Source organism: Neovison vison, chromosome X (genome assembly GCF_020171115.1).
Source record: "Neovison vison isolate M4711 chromosome X, ASM_NN_V1, whole genome shotgun sequence".
Classification (NCBI taxonomy): domain Eukaryota; kingdom Metazoa; phylum Chordata; class Mammalia; order Carnivora; family Mustelidae; genus Neogale; species Neogale vison.
Window position 1 is genome coordinate 90,625,408 of NC_058105.1, and position 21,658 is coordinate 90,647,065.

The following is a 21,658-nucleotide window of genomic DNA, read 5'->3' on the forward strand; positions in this document are numbered from 1 at the left end:
CTGAGCAGGGAGCCTGATGTGGGGCTTGATCCCAGGACCCCGGGGATCACAACTGGAGATGAAGGCAGATGCTTAACCACTAAGTTATAATCATCATACTCTATATTAGATCCCCAGAGCTTCTTCATCTTATAACTAAAAGTTTATACCTTTTTACCACCTCTACCCATTTCCCCTACTCCTCAGTCCCTTGCAACCACTATTCTACTCTGTTTCTGTAAGTTCAACTTTAAAAAAAACCACATTTATTATAAGTAATATACCATCCAGTATTTGTCTTTTTCTGTTTGGTTTATTTCAGTTAGCATAATACCCTTCAGGTTCATCTATGTTGTTGCAAATGGCAGCATTTCCAGAAGAGCTAACTTTAAAAGTACAATAACAATGTGAAATATTGTTCTAGAACTGAAAATATTTAATACATGCTAATAGACTTCTACTGTAATCAAGTAATAACCTATACCTAAGACACTCAAAGGACATTCAAAGAGCAAAGTTTGATTTCTAGCTAATCTTTTCACATAACTCATATCACAGAACACTCCAACTCAACTCACTAAACATTATCCTAAACCAGGAATTAACAAACTTTTTCTGTAAAGTACCAGAGAGTAAACATGTTTTTGCTTTGCAGGCCATTTGGTCTCTATCTTAACTATTCAACCCTGTCACCGAAGCATGAAAGAAACCATAAACAATATGTTAAAAAATGAACAGGCTGTGTTCTGATTAAACTTCACTTATGGATACTGAAATTTGAACTTCATATAATTTCACATATCATGAAATATTCTTCTTTCAATTTTTTCCAACCATTTAAAAACAGTAAAATCCATTTTTAGCTTGTGGGCTGTATGAAGATAGGTAGCAGGCCAGATCTGTCTGGCAGGCTATAGTGTACCAATCCCTACTCAAACCAATACTTGATGCCTCTCAGAAGGGATTTAAAATTTCAGACTTTACCTGATTAAAAAAAAAAAAAGAAAGAAAGAAATGGGGTGCCTGGGTGGCTCAGTCAGTTAAGTGTCTGCCTTCAGCTTGGGTCATGATCCCCGGGCTCTAACTGTAATTTACTAAACTCGTGTTAATTTCTGTCTGGAATATATAGCAAATATTTCTATTTTTATTGTGTGCACATCCCTATGAAGCAAAGACACTTTCAAAACAAGTCTTTTATCATAATTATTCTAGTCTATTCTGGAATCTAGAGCCTACTTATGATACCCTGAATAGTCTGAGCCATGAAAAAACCCAAACAGCATAAACCTGAAAAAATCCATGTCCGGACATATCCAAATCAAACTGCTAAACAAAAATACAAAGAAATAATCCTGAAAGCAGCCAGACAAAAACTTTACATTATAGGAGTATCTATTACTTTTTACAGGAGTACATTATTTGACATTACAGTGGATTTTTAAAAATCAGAAACCATGAAGGTCAGAAGAAAATGGCACAACATGTTTGAAGTGTGGGAAAAAAAGAATTGTCAACACATAATTCTATATCCAGCAAAAATATCCTTCAGAAATGAGAATTTATAGCCAGCAAACTGCTCTAAAAGAATTGTTATAGGAAGTTCTTCAGACAGTTGGAAAATTAGAGCAGACAGAAATTTAGAACATTAGGGACAAACGAACAGCAACATAAATGGAAAATATTTGGGTAAATATAATAAACTATTCTTCTCTTCAGTTCTTTAAAATACTTTTGACAACTGACAGCAAAAATGATAATGTGTGAAGGGATTTTCAATAGGTATAGATGTAACATAAGAACATTCTAACATAAAGGGTGGGAGGTAAAGGGTAAGGTTTCTGCATTCCTCTTGTGATAAAGTATTCGTACTAAGCAGACTGTACAAAGTTAAATACGTGTATTATAATTCCTAGTGTAACCACAAAAATATGCAGAGATAAACTCAAATATCAGAGTAGATAAGTTAAAATGGAGCACTAAAAATGCTGATATAACCCAAAAGAAGTCAAGGAAGTGGAAAAAAGGGAAATATAAAGAGGTTAACACAAAGAAGTGATTAAATGGTAGGCCTGAACCAAGCACATCAATAGTTACATTAAGTGTAATGGCCTAAACGTACAATTAAAAGATAAAGAATGTCAGAAGAGATTTTTAAAATATGATTGAACTATACATTGTCTGTAAGAAAATCACTTTAAATATAATGATACAGGTAGGTGAAAAGGGAAAGGATGAAAAAAGATACATAATGCAAACAATGATCAAAAGAAAGAATTCAGAGCAAAGAAAACAACAAGGATAAAGTGGGATACAGAGAGATATGACATAATGCTAAAAGGTTATTAACTCACTCAAAAGACTTAATAATCCTAAATGTGTACACCCCTAACAACAGTGCTTCAAAATATGTGAAGCAAAAACTGTCAGACCTAAAATTAGAAGTAGAAAAATCCACAGCTATAGTTGGAGGCTTCAATACTCCTCTCTAAAACATAGAATGAGTAGACAGAAAATCAGCAAGAATTTATAAGAACTGAACATCATTATCAACCAAGTGGCATTAGCTGACATAATAAAGAACACTCTACCTGACAACAGCAGAATATATATTATTTCAACAACACAGACCATATCCTAGGTCATAATACAAACCTCACATATAAAAGAATTGAAATGATAAAGAATATGCTGCTCCATGACCATAAGGAAATTAAAATGGAAATCAACAACACAGAGATAGGAGGAAAAGTTCCAAACACTTAGATATTAGATAGCATACATCTAAATAATCCATGAATCAAAGAAAAACTTTCAAGAGAAATTAGAAAAATATTCTGAATTTTTTAAAAATGAAAATACAACATAACCCAATTTGTGGGTTACAGCTGAAGCAGTGTTTATAGGGCAACTAATAGGATTAAATTCTATGTTAGGGAAAAAAAGGTCTCAAATAAACAATCTGCACTTCCACCTTAGGGAACTAGAAAAAGAAGAGCAAAATAAATCCAGAGTAAGCTGAACAAGGAAATAATCTAGATAAAGCAGAAATTAATGAACCTGAAAACAACAGAGAAACAGAAAAACAACAGACAAAAGTCAATGAAAGCAAAAGATGGTTCTTTGAAAAGATCAATGAAATTGATAAACCTCTAGCAAGATTGACAGAGAAAAGAAAAGAGAACACTCAAAATAGTTGTATCAAGAATGAAAGAGGGGATTATCACAATAAACCCTGCAAACACTGAAAGGATAATAAGGGGATATGATGAATAACTCTATGCACGTAAATTAGAGAACAAAAATGGGACAGACTGCTCAAAAACCACAAACTCCCAAAATTCATTTAAGATGAAATAGACAACCCAAATAATGCCATATCTATTAGGGAAATTAAATTCACAGCTAAGGGGTGCCTGGGTGGCTCAGTCAGTTAAGCATCTGCCTATGGCTCAGGTCATGATCTCAGGGTCCTAAGACGGAGCCTCATGTTGGGCTTCCTGCTCAGCAGGGAGTCTGCTTTTCCCTTTGCTTCTCTCCCTTCCCCCAGTCATGCTCTCTCTCAAATAAACAAAAACCTTTAAAAAATAATAATAAAAAATAAAAGCATCGGGCAATATTTTTTTTAATTCATAGCTAAAAATCTTTAAAAAAAAATACCCAGGCCCAGATGGTTTCACTGGCAAATTTCAAAATACATTTAAAGAGAAAACAACACCAATTCTGCAAGATCTCTTCCAGGAAACAGGAGAGGAGGCAATCCTTCCCAACTTATTTTATTAAGCCCTGATACCAAATCCAGACAAATGCAGTAAACGCTAGACCAATACCCCTCATGAAAATAGAACTAAACACCTCCAACAAAATATTAGCAAATCTAATAGCAATAAATAAAACACTACAAACAAGTGGGGAATGCAGGAATGCAAGGCAGGTTCAATGTCCAAAAACCAAGCAATGTAATCAAACATATTAAGTCTAAAATTCATCATGCACTCATGACAGAAACTCTCAGCAAACTAGGAATATAGGGGAACTCCTTCAACCAGATAAATGAACTTCAAGATGAAAGACTTGAAGATGGGGGCATGTGGGTGGCTCAGTTGGTTAAGTGTCTACCTTCAGCTCAGGTCATGATCCCAGGGTCTTGGGATGGAGCCTTGAATGGGGGTCCCTGCTTAGTGGGGAACCTGCTTCTCCCTCTCCTTCTGCCTGCAGCTCCCCTTGCTTGTGCTCTCTGTCAAATAAATAAATATTTTTTAAAAAAGACTTGAAGATGAAACAGGAAAATGATGTCCTTTTTCACTACTACTTCTTTAAAAAATTTTTCTGAGTATAGTTGACACACAGTGTTATCCCACAACTCATATTAACCATCATACTGGAAGTCCTGGTCTGTGCAGTAGGGGATGGGTGGATGCATGGCTAGATGGACAGATGGACAAGCAGAAAAATAAATGGCATACAGGAGCATCTGGCCAGTTCACTGAGTGGAGCATGTGACTCTTGATCTTGGGATCAAGATCAAGTGGGGTGTTGTAAGTTGAGCCCCACTTTGGGTGTAGAGATTATTAAAAATAAAACCTTAAAAAAATGGCAGGGCAGCTGAGTGGCTCAGTTGGTTAAGCGTCTGCCTTTGCCTCAGGCCATGATCCCAGGGTCCTGGGATAGCGACCTGCATCAGGCTCCCCACTCAGCGGGGAGCCTGCTTCTCTCTCTCCCTCTGCCACTCCTCTTGCTTATGTTCTCTTGCTCACTCTCTGTCAAATAAATAAATACATAAAATCTTAAAAAAATAAATCAATGGCACTATCCCTACTCCTAAACATGACTCTTTGGTTAGAATATATCAAGGAATCTAATTTCTTTAAAGTCCTATAACAACCAGTTAGCTTAACAAGGGAGCAGGATATAAGGTCAATACAAAAATAAATCATATTTATATATGGTGGCAATAAACAATTAGAAAATGATTATTTTTATCTGGGTGGTTCAGTTGTTAAGTGACTGCCTTTGGTTCAGGTCATGATCCCAGGGTCTTGGGATCAAGCCCTGCATTGGGCTCCTTGCTCAGCATGAATCCTGCTTCTTCCTCTCCCACATCCTCTGCCTGTGTTCCCTCTCTCGCTGTCTCTCTCTGTCAAATAAATAAATAAAATCTTAAAAAAGATAACTATTATTTAGAAAATATATTATTTACAATAGCTCCAAAGAAATAAAATATTTAGGTATAAATCTAACAAAATATGGACAGGATCTGTATGCTGAAAACTGCAAAACACTGACAGAAGAAAAAAAGAAAATCTAAATAAATGGTAAAATATACTATATTCATGTCGTGGAATGTTCAGCATATTAAAGATGTCAATTATCTACATTTATCAGATTCATCATTGGCTTTAATCTAATTCCAGTAATAATCCTAACAGCATTTTGTAAATATAGACAAGTTGATTCTAAAATTTATAAAGAACAGCAAAAGATCCAGAATAGCTAAAACAAATTTCACAAAGAATAGTTACAGAAACCACACTGACTTTAAGGCTTACAGTAAAGCTACAGTAATCAAGATAGTGGTATTGGTGGAGGGATAAAAACTGATCAATGGAACAACAGTTCAGATAGCAACCCACATAAATATAGCCAACTGATGTTTGACAAAAGTACAAAACAATATAAAGGAAGAAGGAGAGTCTTTTGGACAAATGGTTCTCTAACAATAAGATATTCACATGTAAAAACCAACCTTTACCTAAACTTTACATCATATACAAAGATTAACTGGAAATGGGCATAAACCTAAATGTAAAACACATAACTTTAGAAGTTTTAGAAGAAAATACAGGAGAAAATCTTCATGACCTAAAGTTAATGAGTCATTTAAAAAAATGATAAATCAGACTTCATAAAAATTAAAATCTTGCTTGGTGATGGACACTGTTAAGAATACGAAAAGCCAATCTACAGATTAAGAGAAAATATTTGTTGATAAATTATGTAACCAACAGGAATTTTTATACAGAATATTTTTTTTAAAAAAAGCCTCTCAAAATTTAATAGTAAGAGGGGTGCCTGGTTGGCTCAGTAAGAGGAGCATGTGACTCAATCTCCAGGTGGGGAGTCCAAGGCTCATGCTGGCTGAAGAGATTACTTAAAATAAATACATATGGGCCTGGCTGGCTCAGTTGGTAGAGAGTGTGACTCTTGATCTCAGGGTTGTAAGTTCAAGGCCCATGTCGGGTGGTAGAGATTACTTAAAAATAAATAAACTTCATTTTAAAAAAAACGCCTCAACAGCAAGAAAACAAACTACCAAAGTTAAAAATGACCCAATTTTTGAACAAAGACTCCTCTCAAAAAATACTCTCAAAAAATACTTAAGCAAGCTACTTCTTTCTGATGGGTTCAGTAAAAGTCATGAATCTGAAGTCAGTCAGGCATTTTACAACTTTAAGGGTGGGAGCAATGCTCCTTCCAGCTCTCTACATTCTAGGGCAGAACTGGGCCCGACTGATTACTTTTTCAAAAACATTTTATGGTGAAATATTAAAGAACTTTGTTTTAATAATCACCAGGAAAAAAATGGGTTGAAAAATTTCCCCCTTAAAAAAAAAAATTTCCCCCTACTTATGTCCCATATCCTTAACCCACTCCACCCCCTCCTCCCCAGTGTTTTAGAATTTTGGTTGAGAATTTCTCTGCAGAGGGTTCCTTACACTGCATGGGAAGTTGACACTTTGGTCTCTGTATAAAGGGGCACCACATCTCGATTATTTCTGAATCTGAGTTTTTATTGCAAGATATTTGTTTTATGCCTCTTTCAATAAAGTCATCAAGCTGATTCCGAATATTTATAAATACCAGTTGTTAGTGAACCAAGTTTTAATCTGCCCTTCCTGTTTCATAGGCTGTTTCAAATTTGTTTGTATTTAATACTCAGTGGTCTTGTAGATAACTAAGCTTTTATTAATGCGAAAAAGATGCACCCTTTTGCTTGATTCTGTGGGTGCTGACAGCACAGACTGCAACCCTCCATTTGCGCTCACTCTGTTCTCCACTATCATCCTAGACAACTGCAAATCAATGACTGACACTGAGTACCAGTGGAGCCTGCCTGAGGCAGAGGGCGGGTGAGGGTGGTCAGGGCTGAGAAGTGCCTAGTGCCTGGAACACACTGGGCATTTCCTGAATTGTTGATTTGATTATGCTGTTCAGTAGTGTGAAAAGGAAAGTGTTAAAATAAAACCTGTTAGGGAAAAGGAGGCTCTATCACAATGAGCAGCAGTATATTTTGCCAAAGCTATTAGATTTTTGAGGCAGCTGGTAGTTTATCAATTTTTATTGCTCCAATATAGTTATTTTATGGCCATTACTAGCAAAAGTGGATTATAAGGAATAGTGTTTGACAGGAAAGAAGGGCCCAGTGTGAGTCTGTTTGCTCTGGATCTCCTAAAACAAAGGTTCTTAATGTCATCCTCTTGGCTTATAAATAGAAAAATAACATGATAGGAAGGAACATCAGTTTCTCATTTTGTGAGAGCAGTTCCAGAAAGTCTTTCTGCAGCATTTTGCTGAGGTATCCAGTGTTTTTCCTGTATGGTATCAGCATGATCACAAACATATTTCAGGGTGCTGGTATAGCATTAAAACTAGCAATCAGTAGTAGATTTCAGGGACTTTGTACAGGATAGGGCATGATCCACAGGCAATGCTGTAGGATATTTCTGGTATCAAAAACATAATTTTCAAAATTAAAAACATGACTCATACAAATACAGAGTGAACACATGTCAAAGACTACTGTATTAGTGAGGGAACCAGGCTGATTCAAAGAATATTGGAGAGATTTGGTATGCATTGGTACTAAAATTAAAAATGCTACAATAAGATATCTAAAGTGGATAGAAAAGTAGTTACTGTCCTATAGGACAGTTAATCTGTACTCTCTGGGATTATTTCTTCTACCAAACAGAATTTTTACATCTCTACCTGACAAAAATCTTTAAGTTAATGTCCCTCCCAATGGTTCAATTCCCCCAGAAAACTAAATAATCCTTGGGTGGACCTGTTAGTCAATGTTCCAGTATAACAGTGAAAGAATATTTGGCCATCTTTTTTGTATTACTTTTAATTTCTAAGTAATTTCTATTAACAGAGGACTAACAGTTTATTTTATACCTGAGTAAGTCTTTGTAAGTAAAATTAAGGTTCTAAGGGGCCAGCTTTAGAATAGTGCGGTGGTGCTTATATATTTTACTTTACGCAAGCATTCCAAAATAGTTATTTATTTACCTTTCAAACCAGTCATAGGATCTTAGAAGTCATCTGAGATCCAGCCATCTCCTAGGGCATGTATGCTTTCTTTAACAGTCTTGACAGTTGATCCTGAAGCATTTGTGTGCAAGGAGGAAGGAAACTAACGTGAGTACTTAGGTGAAATTTATTTTCAAAGGGCCAAATTCCTTTTCTCACGGTAACATGTAACCTATATATTTGCCACACTTATCAAATAAATGGATTTCTTCATCATAATTGCCTTGAATTGTGCCTTAATTCTAAAAATTTACACAGTATAATCTATACTCCTTAATGTATAATTAAAGTTTTAAAAAATGCATATAGTTTTAATTACCACCACAAATAAGATACAGAACAGTTCCCTATAATGAGACACCACCTCACATTGGTCAGAATGGCTAGTAACAAGAAGGCAAGAAATAACAAGTGTTGGCAAGGATGTGGGGGAAAAGGAACCCTTGTGCACTACTGGTGGGAATGTACATTGGTGCAGCCACTATGGAAAACACTGAGGTTCCTCAAAAAACTAAAGATAGAAATACTGTATGACCCAGTAATTCCACTACTGGGTATTTACGCAAAGAAAACAAAAACACTACTTTGAAGAGATAAATGCATGCCTATGTCTACAGCAGCATCATTTACAATGGCCAAGAAATGGAAGCAACTCAAGTGTTCACCCATAGAAGAAAGGATATGATACACACACACACAGGAATATTACACAGCCAGGAAAAGAAGGAAATCCTGCTCCAATCCAATAACATGTATGACCTAGAGTGTGTAATATTACATGAAATAAGTCAGGGAAAGACAAATACCATATGATTTCACTCTTATGTAGAGTTTAAGAAACAAAGCAAATGAGCAAACAGGAAAAAAAAAAAGAAAAAAATCAGACTCTTAAGTACAGAGAACCAACCAGTAATTGACAAAGGGGAGGTGGGTGGAGGTATGAGTGAAATAGATAAAGGGGATTACAAGGTAAAAATTTGCAGTTATACAATAAATAAGTCACAGAAGTAGTAAGTACAACTTAGGGAATGTAGTCAATAAAACTATAACAACAGTGTCTGGTGACAGACAGTGACTACACTTACTGTGGTTAGCACTGAATACAGAATTGTTGAACCACTATGCTGTACACCTGAAACTAACACTGTGTGCCAATTATACTTCAGTAATTTCTTCAAAAACTTGGCAACCTTAAAAAAAGATATAGAACAGTTCAAGCATAACTGCTCTTCAAATGTCAATTAATCAACAAGTATTTATTGACTATCTATATGTCCAGTGGTCATTGGTTTGTCTTTGGGGATAGCAGGAAAGTATGAAAAGGCAGAAGTAAAATTATTCCTGCCTCCAAAGAACTTCTCCAGTCTGATCAATGAAGCAGTTTTACACACACAAACCAAGCACAAATAGGCAACCTACTAAGTAACAATCTGCACGAAATGTGGGCTCTGGTATTGATACTGCCAACATATGACCTGAATAAGCCATTTTTATGGCTTTTTCCTATCTGGGCATTCCTTTCCTCATTCATAACTAAAAGGGGTTGTCTGAGACAATCTCTAAGTGCCCCCCTAATCATAAGTGCATGTGAATCACCAAGAACAGAAAAACTGCAAGGTGTTCCTGAAAACAGTGTTGAGCCCAAGCTTTGAACTGTTGAGAGCTAGGGAGAGACATGAAGGTTTGTAAGCTTATTTGTCTATTAAATAAGGAGAGGAGTGACACCACAATGACAGCGATCTACAATAATCTCTTAAAGAAAACCTGCCATGAGCAGGTCTTCTAGGCCCTGGGAATACAGCAGTATAAACCATGCCCTTTCAGTGATTTATTACTGCATAGCAAAACACCCCCAAATTTAGTGGCTTAAAATAACAACCATTTTATGTGCTCACAGTTCTGTGGGTCAGCAGTCTGGGGTAAAATCAGCTAGGTGGTTCTTCTGTTAATATTTCTTAGGGTCCCTCATATGGTTAGTCATCTGGCAATGTGGCTGGGGCTAAATGTTCTAATATGGCCTCACTCACATGTCTGATGGTTGGCTGTTGACTGACCTCTCTTGCCACATCGTCTCTTCCTCCAGCATGCTAGCTGGACTTCTTGACAAGGTTGTTTCAGGGTTCCTAGGGAGCAAGGGGAAAGCTACAAGACTTCCTAAAACCTGGGATCAGAAGGCACACAGAGCTACGCACGCTGCATTTTATTGGCCAAAGCAAGTTATAAGAACAGCCCAGATTCAGGGAGTAGAGAAACAGACTCTACCTTCATGCAAAGTCACATACATACAGAAGTGAAAGAACTTTGTGGCTAATAACCATTCTATCACACCATCCCATTTGGGGAAATGAGTGCTGAGCACATTAAGTGCTGTGGGTCTTCAAAGATGAAAAGAACCATTGAAGTAAAAAAGATAAGCTTTTGAGTGGGTCCTGAGGAATGTACAGGATACAAAAATCCCAGAGGAATGTGGAGAACTTCAGGAAAAGGCAGTACACACAGAAGTTGCAGGATGACTCATAGTATGTTTAGATTCTAGTGAATGCACACTTAGGTGGAACGAGTAGAAAAGAGGACTTGAAAAGGTAAGATGGTGGGAAAGGTTATGATTGGATGTGGGAGACTTTAACCGCCTGGCTCTCAGGAATACAGACACTACCCACCTAGGCAGTGAGCAGCAAGGGGTCAGGGTGGCCTTGTGGCGGGAATAGGAATGGTAGGATAGGGAAGAGGCCTTTAGAACCTGCGTCTTTGTGGAGAGCAGTCTAGAAGGAAGTTGAATTGGGCCTCAAGTACAGTGATCACAGCAAGAAAACAGCCTAGAGATGGTCTCCCTAAAGGCAAGTGCCTACATGGATTCTCTTCAAGGGGTTAAAGGGCATAACCGGAACTTTTAAAGCCAGTTTATTTAGAAGTATAAAAAAAATGTTTGTTTGGGTTTTTTTTTTTTTGGAAGATTTTGTTTATTTGACAGAGAGAGCGAGTGAGAGAGCACAAACAGGGGGAGCAGCAGACAGAGAGGGAGAAGCAGGCTTCCTGCTGAGGAGGGAGCCCGATGCGGGGCTCAATCCCAGAACTCCGGGATCATGACCTGAGCCAAAAGCAGATGCTTAACTGACTGAGCCACCACCCAGGCGCCCCAAAGCATAAAAAATGTTTATCCTGGATTTAAACTGGTTATCCCAAGGAAAGCTAAACTTAGGCTCAACACACACACACCTCTCTCCTGGACAAGATGCAGGTTTCACAAAAGACAAGAGGGTTACAACTGTTTGCAAAGTTTTGTCTATATTTAAAAGAAAATTCCTAGTGCTCTTTAACATTTGAAGTGGGCAAAGAATTACGGGGAAGGGTAGAAACAATGATGGAGCCAGAAAAAGGCTGCTGCAGTTTTGACTGTAATCTATACTGTGTAGCCAGACTCTACCCAGGCAGACTGCACAGCCGTACTTTTCACAGCGGCAACATGGCAAAGCATTAGCTTTCTTTTGACAGTCTGAAAAATACATATTTATTTCCCAAACTATCACTTTCCACAGGACTTATGTGTCCATTAGAACCTGTTACATGTAACTTTTAAACACAAAATGAGAACTGATGTTTGGTCTGTGAATTAAATAGCAGGCAGTGATTCTCTTTCAGGTATTTGTGGGAGATACGATGTAGAGAATTTGAGGGTTTCCCACCACTCTGGGAATGGCAGTCTCATTGTAAACCTTCAGGTCATGTATATATGAAACAGATCACAGAGTAAGAAGTATGGCATTAGGTGACAAAGTGAATAGAAAAGACATGATTGGGGTACCTGGGTGGCTCAGTTGGTTAAGCGCCAACTCTTAATCTCAGCCCAGCTCTTCATCTCAGGGTTGCAAGTTCAAGGCCCATACTGGGCTCCACATGGATGTGGAGCCTACTTAAAAGAAAAAAACACAATTTAATAAGAAAACATGGAGTAGAGATTGGCATCCAAATGAGTGGATTTTGAGGCATGGGGGAGTGTCTTGTTGGGCTAGAATTTGCAAGAAATGGCTCAGGCAGGACTGGCAGGGCAAAGCGGGAAGGATGTTCCAATAGTGAGGAAAGGCTCCAGGTAAACCTGAGTGTTGAACTGTTGGTGGTACTTGGGGAGGGGAGGCAGCGAGTACAGTTTAGAGATGACATCCCAGACTGTATGCTCTAGATTTCTTGTTCGACCCACTTCCACTGAAATCCCAGGTGAAGAACACAGCTGCCAGACTGTGGCATGTGAATACATTACAAAACAACTGAACAGCCAGGAGAAGAAAGGACATTTAGGTTCCTCTTTGCACATACTGGTTTTCATTCACTGTCTAGTAGGTGACTGGGCAGCCCTTTGTATGTACCTCATAGGACAGGAAAAGTTCTCCAGGGAAAAACACATCCCCTTTGCCCTTGGTGCTTTCTCAGGCTGAGCCAGACCATAGTACGTGACAGTCATGCAAGAAAGAGGCCTCTGTTGCATTTTCTAGTGACACAGTATTCTAGGAAGAGATTTGAGTGGCATGCTGAGTTTTGCAATCTCCTCAACATGCTCCTCAAAACTGGGGAGGTTTCCTGTAAAAAGATGTGTTTCAAGACAGGATCTGAGATATTATCGATGGCTCACACCATGGGGGCTCTAAGAAATTATGCCTCACCAGTGTCCTGACTAGTTACCATAGAAAAACAAAGAGAAATAATTTAGTGATTACCCAAGTTACTTATTTTGTGGGGGGATACTCAGGTTTATACACTTGAGTGCCTATCCTGGAGATTGGTACACAGCAAGCACTAAATGAATATTACTTGATTCTGAGGTAGTTTTTGCAGCTTCTTTATTAGGTATAGCAATTCACTGAATTTTTAGTGGACATGATTCTTTAATGTTGAGAGGGCAAGTAAAGCCATCAAAATTGGGCATGTGGTCCAACCTTCGGATGTTACATAGGACTCCCATACACCTATGTTCCTAAACTTTTTCACCACTGAGGACAACTTCCAAAATTTCCCCTAAAGACAGCATGCTTTGAAGGCTTGCCTACTAAACACATCACACTTACGGATTACTTAATTTCCCTACTTTAATTAAAGATGGGTGTTTCTGACAAGGTTCCGTTAAGCATGAAATAATAATAATATTTGGTATGCTAGACATTGATCAGCATTTTATCCTTAATATGCCATTAATTCCACACAACAATCCCAGTGGTTATTATTATAAACTTAATTTTACGGGCATCTGGGTGGCTCAGTTGGTTGGGCATCTGCCTTTGGCTTAGGTTATAATCCCAGAGTTCTGGGACCGAGCCCCACATTGAGCTTCCTACTCAGCAAGGTGTCTGCTTCTCCCTCTGCCCCTCCCTTCACTCATGCTTGCGCTCATGCTCTCTCTCTGAAATAAGTAACACTTAAAACCACTCATTTTACAAAAGAGGAAACTGGGGCACAAAGATGTTTAATTCACTTAAGGTTGCATAACTAAGAAGTAAAAGCAGGATTCAAATAACTTGAGTCTCTACTGCTCTATCCATTCTAGCATTCAAACTCCATCTAACAAGGTTCTACCATGAATGTTAGTAAAATTCTAAGCCATCTCACTCTCGGGGTATTTGCCCTAGAAAACTGCAATTGTATGTGCACATAAACACTTGCTCATGAATTCTTATAGCAGCTCTACGTATAATTACCCAAAACTGGTAGCAACCCAAATGTAGTACATTTCTACAATGGAATACTACACAACAGTAAAAAGGGAACAAGCTTTTGATATACACAACTTGGATGAATCTCAAAAGCATTATGCTGAGTGAAAAAAAGCAAGACTCAAAAGATTACATTCAGTTGGACTCCATTTATGTGATATCCTCAAAGTGACAAAACTAGTGATGGAGCACAGATCAGTGGCTGTCAAGGGCTGGGGGTGGGAAAAGTGTGACTGAAGAGGTAACACAAAGGAGTTGTTTTGGGTGATGGGACTACTTTATACCTTGATTATGATGGTGGTTACACTGATCTAGACATGCATCAAAGTCCACATGACTACGCACACCTCCACAAGTCAGTTTTACTCTATCACTTTTTATGGCTCTACATATCATTAACAATAGTTTCCAGAAAAAAGTTTTAAAAGAGTTAACTATAATGTGAAACAAAAAAAAATTGGGAAACACATCCAAACTGAATGGTGAGTTATCCTTTAAACAAACATTCCTTAAAAGTTAACAGAATTTTTGTGCTTACTCCCTTACAAATACATATATTTCAGTAAACTATTAGATGACATGATAGTTGATACAGCAAATTGCATAGTAAAACAAAAATAAGTAACCAAAATTAACCCTGGGAAGGAGAACATGATGAAATGAGGATATTATAAGGATGTCATGGACAACTATGACTCTTTCTATAACTTTTTCAATTTTTCCTAGAATGCACCTCTAGGGTATCTCTAACATAACTAAGAACAGAATTTAAAAAGTTTTTTTAATCCTTCTAGATTGAAATGGAGATATTTCCCAAGTTGCAATATTCTTACATCCAAAGGGTCTCCATTGCCTTTGAGAATCTCTTGGTCACTCCACTTACCAGGTCATGCTTGTATTCTACTCAACGCCTAGTGCCTCATAGCACAATGGGCCCTTAAATATTTGCTGAACTGAATTGCACCTGGAAATGTGGGGAATAAAAATGACAAACACATGGTCACTAAAAAAACCTATACTGTAGAAAGACTAAATAACCCTCTAATTCTGAATGAGGCAAATTATTACTGAGTGCTAACAACATTCTCAATAATTACAAAGGCATACATAGAATTCTGGAAGACAGCAAAAACAAACAAACAAACAAACCATATAACAACATACTGCCAGCAGTGTAGAGGTTTTTAAAGCCTAAAATAGGCAGAACCCAAACCAGAATCAATTATTCCTAGCTCCCTAGCCATAACACCATAAAATTCAAGGAGGTAGGAAAAACTAATCTATACTGAGTTTCTATGGGCCATGCACTGCATTAGACATTTATGTAGATTAAAACTTATTTCAGAATGTGGGTTTCAGCTGATATGTAAAGGACTGGAAAGCCATCATTCTCACCCTCACCAAAAAGAAGCTACTAGACAAACTGAGAAACCAATGACTCTTCTTGGACCTATCAAAAACTGAATACAGGGCAAACCACCATCCAGCTATCTGAAGAGAAAGATGCCTACAGGTAAACATAGGATCTGAGCATATAAGCTGATAGGAAGATCAAACTAGAAATTCTAACACATTACTGGAGACCAGAGTATGGGATGTCATGATAGTATGCAGCTCCTAGGCTCCACATGGGGTGGAGTAATTCCCATCTTCTTAAAAGTTTTTCCTACAGGAATCCCACCATCCTCTTACAGAAGGAATCAGGGGAAATCCCAGAGAAAGCTCCCATCTTGGTGCTGGTCAGCTGAGGAAAACAACACCCACTGAAATCTACCCAGACACCTTTCCTTTATCTCCAACACAGAACAAAAGGCTTACTCTGAAGGGGAAAGGGCTTAAAACCCTTGGCTTAAGGACACTGGTGGGTACTCACTGCAGCTGAGGAAAAAGGAAGAAATGCTTCACCCTGGAAGAGGGGCAGGAATTCTTGCAAAGGACATACTCAAGACTCAGGTTCTGATACCTGCCTAAGCCCAAGGCTTAATCAAATCATCAGAGAACTCCCTCCTCCTCCACATCCACCACTTGGCAAACCAGCTACATGGTTAGTGAAATAGAATACAACTGGGAGGGCTATAACAGACAGCTCTTGGGAAATAGCACAAAGGAAAAACCCAAAGCCAAGCAGGAGTCAAAAAGAAGGTATCACTAGAGGAATCAGAAATCTCTCATGCCCCACCAATAGCAAACATTAAACACAAGTCAACTCCTTGCTAGATTAACTCAAATATCCCCTCTAAAAGCCTTGCAGAAGGACACCTATGTTCCTCTCCAAATATATCAAATATTTAACTCAGTATCTCTTGCTGGTGTTCAGTTTCAATGGCTTTTCAGCCACGTTCAGCTTTTTATTATGAGGCATAACGAAAGATAAGAAAGTATTCCAAATGACAAAGCAATCATCAGATTTACACTCAATATGACACAGATGTTGGCACTATCAGAAATGGAATTTAGAAGAAATGAAATTTAGAAGAATTGTGATTAATATATTGAAGACTTTAATGGAAAAGGTAGACAACATGCAAGACCAGATGAATAATTTCAGCAAAAAGATAGAAAGCATAGGAAATAATCAAATGGAAATGCTAGGACTTCAAAAAAAAAACCCCAACATGCTCAAAAAAAGACAAAAAATCCAACATGGTCAACAGTAGACTTGACACAGCTAAGGAAAGAATCAGTGAGCGTAACAATTGAATTTTTTTTTAAGATTTTATTTATTTATTGGACAGAGAGAGAGATCACAAGTAGGCAGAGAGGCAGGCAGAGAGATGAGGAAGCAGGCTCCCCGCTGAGCAGAGAGCCCGATGTGGGGCTCGATCCCAGCACCCTGGGATCATGGCCTGAGCCGAAGGCAGAGGCTTAACCCACTGAGCCACCCAGGCGCCCCGTAGCAATTGAATTTATTGGTCAGGTCAATAAAAATTAAAACAAAAAGGGACAAAAGAGTGAAAAAATAGAACACAGCATACAAGAACTATGGGAAAATATAAAAAGATATAACATACTTGTAATTGGATTTCCAGGGGAATAAAAGAGAATGGAATACAGGAGTTATTTGAAAAAATGATGAAGAGCTCTCCAAAATTAGTAACCGACAACAATCCACAGATACAAGAAGCTCAGAAGAACACGAAGCAGGATAAATATGACAGAATAAAAAAGCTACATCTAGGTAAAGATAAAGAGCTCGAAAGCAGTCAGAGGAAAAAAGACTCATTATAGAGAAACAAGGATAGAAATTACAGCAGACTTATCAGAAACCATGCAAACAAGGCACAGTGGAGTAATATGTTGAAGTGGGAAAAAACTGTCAACTCAGAATTCCATATCTCATGAAAATGTCCTTCAGAAGTGAAGAAAAAAAAAGACTTTATCCAACAAAAGCAAAGAATTTACTGTCAGCAGACCTGGTAAAAAGAAATGTTGAGGAAAAATTCTTCAGGCAGAAAGATTATGATTAAAGTGGGAGCTTGGGTTAGCATAAAGAACACTGGAAGAACACTGGAAAAGGAATAAATGAAGGTTTACTATAATATTTTACTTTCAAAATGTTTGAAAAGCCAATTTTCGACACCAGCCAAGGGCCAATCTTGAAAGAAACCCTTCTAAAGATAGCAAGCAGTGTTAGGACTGCTATGGTAACTCTTTTCAGCACAATAGGGTATGTATACTTTAAAAACTTAAAGCTAGGGGCACCTGGGTACCTCAGCTAGTCAACCGTCTGCCTTCGGCTCAGGTCATGATCTCAGGGTTCTGGCTCTCCCTCTCCCTGTGCCCCTCCCCTGCTTGTGTTCTCTCTAATAAATAAAACTTAAAAAAAAAAACTCTACAGCTAACATAATACGTAATAGTGAGAGACTGGAACAGGTTAAGAATGTCTTCTCTTACCACTACAATTCTGGTAAAGAAGAAAAAAGTAAGAGTACTCATATTACCTAATTTCAAGACTTACTATAAAGCTATAGTAATCAAGACATTGTGGTAATAGCACAATGATGGACACACAGATCAATGCAACAGAATAGAGAGCCCAGAAATAGACCCACACAAGCACAGCCACATTTTTGACACAGGTACAAAAGCAATAATAATGGAGAAAGGAGAGTTTTCAGCAAATGGTTCTGGAACTCCTGGACATCCATATGCAGGAAAATGAAACTTGACACACACCTCGTATTCATGGCTGGTGGGAATGTCAAACAGTAGAACCACTTTGGAAGACAGTTTGGCAGCTTCTTACATAAACTCAGCAATGCCTCGCCTGGTTATTTACCCAAATGAACTTAAACCTTATGTTTCACCAAAAATAAGTATGCTAAGGTTTACTGCAGCTTTATTCATAATCATCAAGAAACTAGAAGCAGCCAAGTTGTCCTTCAACAGGTAAATGTACAAACTGTGGTACATCCATAAATTGGAATGCTATTCAGTGATAAAGGGAACATGCTTTAATTCACATAACATGGATGAATCAAGTAAAAGAAGCCAGACCAAAATAGGCTAAATATTGTATGATTTCACTCATATGACCTTCTGGAAAAGGCAGGACTTCAGCTAAAAATTCAGAAGTACATTATTCTGAGGCATTTCTAGGAAACAAAACTTTGTGTGTGTGTACATATACATGTATATGCATATACATGTGTATGTATGTACATGAACTTATATATATATTTTTTAACAGGGATATGTGTGTGTGTGTGTGTGTGTGTGTGTACATATATACATGTATTTTAACAGGGATAGTTCTGACCAAATGAACTTGGGTAGGAGTCCATGGAAGTTCACATCACCATTCACCACATACCATCTCTTTTTAAATAAATGTATTGGATTTTTAAAATTGGGTAATACATTCACATGGTTTAAAATTCAGAAGGTAGTTACAACTTTTGGCTCTGAGGAGGTAAATGTGCAACTGTCTTCAGTTCTCCCAAATCCAATTCACCTAACACCAGCTTCCTTCACCATGCCCCTAAGTTTGACCACAGTGAGATCAAAGTCCTATATGTAAGGAGAACTGGTGGGAAGTTGGTGTCATGTCTGCCCTGGCTCCAAATATCAGCACCCCCTCCCGCCCCTGGTCTGTCTCCAAAAAAGGTTGGTGATGACATCGCCAAGGTAACCGGTGATTAGAAAGGTCTGAGGATGATAGTGAAAATGACCATTCAGAACGGACAGGCCCAGACTGAAGTGGTACCTTTTGCCTCTGTGCTGATTATCAAAGCCCTCAAGGAACCACTAAGAGACAGAAAGCAGAAAAACATTAAGCACAGTGGAAATAACACTTTTGATGAGACTGTCAACACTGCCTGAAAGATGCAGCACCAACATTTAGCTAGAGAATTCTCTGGTACCATTAAAGAGGTTCTGGGGACTGCCTGAACTGTGGGCTGCAGTGTCGATGGCCACCACCCTCATGACATCATAGATGACATGAACAGTTGTGCAGTGGAATGCCCACCTAGTTAAGAACTGCAAAGGAAAGTATTTCAATGAAGGATCATTTGACAACCAAAAAAAAATTAAGGTATATAAAAGCTTATGCAGTAAAAAATCTTCCTCCAACTCTCTACCTTGGCTGTATATGCCCTAAAGCTATCAGTGTCTTAACATCCTTCTAGAAATATCTTTGTTTATGTAAGCAAAAGCATATATTATACAGTATATATTAGTGTCCCCAGTAGCTGTCACAAATGGTAGCATATAATACACACTGTTCTGTTTCTTGTTTTTCTTCATTTTGTACATCATAGAAATCATGCAATATCAGTATAATATTCTATTGTATAACCAAGCCTTAACTGATACTTAGAATATCAACCAATCTTCTGCTATTATAAATAATACTCCAAGTAATATGCAAATATTTGTTGAATAAATTCCTGGAAGTGTTTGCTGGGTCAAATGATAAATACATTTATAATTTTGAAGGCTATTTTCAAGTCACTGACTTTTAAAATGTCAGGGATTTTCCCTTTTTAATTTTTATTCTAGGAGGAAAGAAAGGAAGCTGAGATTCTATCACCAGGCAATTTCTGGAGGAATGTACATCTCTAAGATGTACAAAATGAGCCTTCTCCTCAGTTTCCCACACATGCTTCCTAGGGTCCAGTTGCATTCTCATGTAATATATTTCAGGCCAATAGCTGGCTTCAAAGCCTATTTCAGTTTATGTGAAAGGTGTTACTTCTGAAAACTTCACAAGCAAAGGTCAAAGGCTGATGCCCCAAATTGCTGATCACTGTCCACTCACTACACAGCACAATACTGGATTCTTCACTGCAGCTAAAGGGAGACTTTACAATCTTGACGAAATAAAATACACCTACGGAGAATCCTTTGTCTTTATTATAATGCCCAAATAAGGATTTCTTCTCAGGTAAAAACCATAAATCACATAAAGGTTATGAAGAAAAGCTGCAAATGTTTCTCTCATCTTCCAGGTAGTGATGGATTTCCAATTAACCATCTTTTTGCTTGACTACAAAGCACAGTACAGCTTAGTACCCTAAGTTTTTTTTGGGAGGGGGTAAAGCTTGAACAGGAGGTTGAGGAAACGCAAGGACGCTTTTTTTTTTTTTTAAGGTTTTATTTATAGGGTGGCTCAGTCAGTTAAGCGTCTGCCTTCGGCTCAGGTCATGATCCCACGGTCCCGGGATCAAGTCCCATATCCGGCTCCTTGCTCAACAGGGAGCCTGCTTCTCCCTCTACCTGCTGCTCCCCCTGCTTGTGCTCTCTCTCAATCTAACAAATAAATATATAAAATCTTAAAAAGTAAAGATTTTATTTATTTATTTGGAGGGACACCCTTGAGCAAGGGGGAGGGGGAGAAGCAGGCTTCCCGCTGATCAGGGAGCCCAAGGCAGGACTTGATCTCGAGGACCCTGGGATAATGACCTGAGCTGAAAGCAGACCCTTAACCAGCTGAGCCACCCAGGTGCCCCACCTCAGAGACTCTTTACATAACAGCCACACAAGATAAGTGAGCAGTCAAGCCACCCGCAAGAGTACCTACACCCAGAGCCACACTGTCCCCCTTTGGTTTCCTTCTAGGAAAACTATCATTCAGATCCACACTCAGTAGAAGAGAAGATGGTACCATCATATTAATGAGTTTCAAGAATACACTACATGTAGGGGGCGCCTGAGTAGCTCAGTGGGCTAAACATCCGACTCTTTTTTTTTTTTTTTTTTTTAAAGAGATCCTTTTATTTTTTAAAGATTTTATTTTATTTATTTGAGAGCGAGAGACAGTGAGAGAGAGCACGAGCGAGGAGAAGGTCAGAGAGCGAAGCAGACTCCCCATGGAGCTGGGAGCCTGATGTGGGACTCGATCCCGGGACTCCAGGATCACGCCCTGAGCTGAAGGCAGTCGTCCAACCAACTGCGCCACCCAGGCGTCCCAAACATCCGACTCTTGACTTCAGCTCAGGTCATGATCTCAGGGTCACGAGACTGAGCCTCACATTGGGTTCCACACTGGGTGTGAAGCCTGTTTAAAATACTCTCTCCCTCTGCCCCCCACCTGCTTTCTCTCTCTTAAAAAAAAAGAATACACTACATTTAGAAATGAGTGTTTAACAAGATTTATCAAAGGAAAGGAGGTTACATTCATTAATTATTATGCATTACTGCAGTAAGGGTCCCCAGTTAAAAAAAAA

The 21,658-nt window shown here is 38.3% G+C and overlaps 1 protein-coding gene and 1 pseudogene across 1 annotated transcript in view; one reads left to right on the forward strand and one right to left on the reverse strand.

The window, feature by feature from the left end:
- Nucleotides 1-21,658, reverse strand: part of JADE3 (jade family PHD finger 3) — a 132,799-nt gene that overhangs the window by 104,581 nt on the left and 6,560 nt on the right. The gene's annotated exons all lie outside the window — the stretch shown is intronic.
- LOC122896659 lies at nucleotides 18,247-19,466 on the forward strand (annotated as a pseudogene).